Source organism: Solanum tuberosum, unplaced genomic scaffold (assembly GCF_000226075.1).
Source record: "Solanum tuberosum cultivar DM 1-3 516 R44 unplaced genomic scaffold, SolTub_3.0 scf00098, whole genome shotgun sequence".
Lineage (NCBI taxonomy): Eukaryota > Viridiplantae > Streptophyta > Magnoliopsida > Solanales > Solanaceae > Solanum > Solanum tuberosum.
Window position 1 is genome coordinate 1,248,807 of NW_006239026.1, and position 2,365 is coordinate 1,251,171.

Sequence of the window (2,365 nt, forward strand, 5' to 3'; positions counted from 1 at the left end):
TTTACTACCATATAAATATATATAATTTATTCAAATTTAAAATTTAAAACTATTTATTTAAGGTCAGTTAAAAATTAACTTTTATAAAAAAAATTCGTAATAATTATTAAACGTCACTTGCATTTTGCAGTGAACAACAAATAATGCAAAAAAGAGGGGAAAATTGTTGAAAAAAATATAAAAAGGGTTTAATTGTCCTTTCAATGCTTTTTTTACTGTTGACCCGCTGAATTTTCACATCTGACGCGCCTAATTTGAGTGTATTTCACGCATTTTGCCAGGTAGGATCCGAGTGTTTTTTTGTTTAAGTTTTGGATAGTTAAAGTGCCTATTTGTGCACTTACAAAGTTAAAGGTCAAAGTTAAAATTTGAAGCCAAGTTTAGGGGTCAAAATATGTATTATGCCTTAATAATACAACAACAATTTGTGAACAACAATACCAGCCGACCCCATTCCCAACAGTCTTTCCCTCTTTATTTCCTTTAATTGCCAGCCCAATTCCCAAGCCAACCAACCCACTTCAATTCCCAGCCCATAACTCCTTAAACCCGGCCCAAATTCCTTTCCCCTTCACAATAGAAACCCAGGAACCACAGTATGACATCCCAGCATTAGCGGCAGCAACCAAACAGAGTAAGACCACAACGTCTTCACGCTAGCAGGAAAATGACAGAGCCATTAAATGCTCGACAGCAGCCAACGTCTCTCTCTACAGCACTATAGCAGGCACGCCTCTGTCCTCCTTTCCCCTTTCGGAATGAACCAAAACCTCAAAGAAAAGGTGTTCAGCCGGAAGGGTGAAAGGTTTTGAAGTTTTTTGAATTTCGAATTGGACTTTTTGAATGGGATTTTTATTTCTTTCCCTCCGAAAAAAAAAAAGAAAGGGGAACCCTAGATAATCCCTATATGTATTCCCTTTTATTCACTGTTGAAAGGGGGGATTTTTTTATTTTTTTTGGAGTCGAAATTTTGAGCGAAAATATAGAAAGCAACTTGAGTGGAGGTAGTTTGATAATACTCTAAAGGGAGGAAATCAACTCGTTCAGGGTCTTTGCATTTCCTTTTCTCCTCGTTGACGTTCACTACTCCGTCACGAGTTCCTTGGAACTCGAGGGAACTATTGGGATATTCTTGCCCATATTTCTTTGCCGCTGTTTGAGTCCCGGAGTTGGTGGTAAAGTCGCGGTTCTCATTGCTCGTCTAGTCTCAAATCGCTGCCCGAAAAGAGGTAAACCCCTCTTCGCTATTTGTTTTAGCTCTTAATTTCCTCTGTGATTTCGTTCATGTTCTTAACAAGAGTAATGTTGAAATTGAAATTTTAGAATGATAATTTTGACACTTATCTCTGCCTAATGAATGCTAAATCGTTTCTTAATGTAAAGTTAGTTGTCGATTAATTCTTTATTGGTTGTGTAACGTTGTTTTTCGGTTAAGACGGGATGTCGTCTCTAGTTACATGCCTAGATTTTTTTTTTGATTTGTGTCTCTATGTTTCATCATGAGTCAACTTTCTTCTCGTTTAAGTTGAAATTTCAGATTATGGTGTGTTTCAAAGTTGTATTCGTTTGAATGTTGGTATTCATAGACAATAAGTAGAGCTTCATTTATATGATGTTGGTTCATAGGTTGATTATTATTCTTCATGTGTTTATGGTATGATCCCCGGACTTTTTTTTTAAAATCATTTGCCCCCTCTCCCCTAAAATTATAAGAAGGATGAATTAATGATAATAGCTAGTGTCTTATTTATAAGATTTAAATTTGATCTTTTATGGGCTGTTTTCAATTCGATACCGCGCCTGTTCGAACCTTGATGCCCTTGCCTGTTTGTCTTGATTTCGTATATACTTCAAAGTCTTGAGCAATCAATCTGTGAGATTTTGAACTTATCCCTTCTCTGTTTAAAATACTAAATCATTTTTTTCTTCTATTTTTATGTCTTGTGTTCTTAAAATAGCATGTTCATTTTTAGTTATAGGAAGGACTTAAGGTTGGTAAGTTTGGAAAATGTTTGCTGCCTGTGCTTTTGTCATTTGTTGTTACATATTCTCAATATAGTAGCTATAGTTAGTTGCTTCATTTATCTTATTAAATGTTTTGTGCAGTAAATCTTTCATATACTAATTTGTTCTCTTTCTTTGTTGTGAACCCATCCGAGTCCATATTGGACTAAACTTCCGCATTTCTCCGAGTTGGTTTCCTCTCGAGTCGACCCCCATCCCTGTTCGGATTTTGTTTTTTTAGAAGCTGAAATACAGAGCTGATGAACAGATGCACAGATTTTTTTGAAATCTCTTAAGGGGCTGCATACCTGCTGGTATACACTGGTATACAGATTTTGTATACATGGTATACACGGAAAAA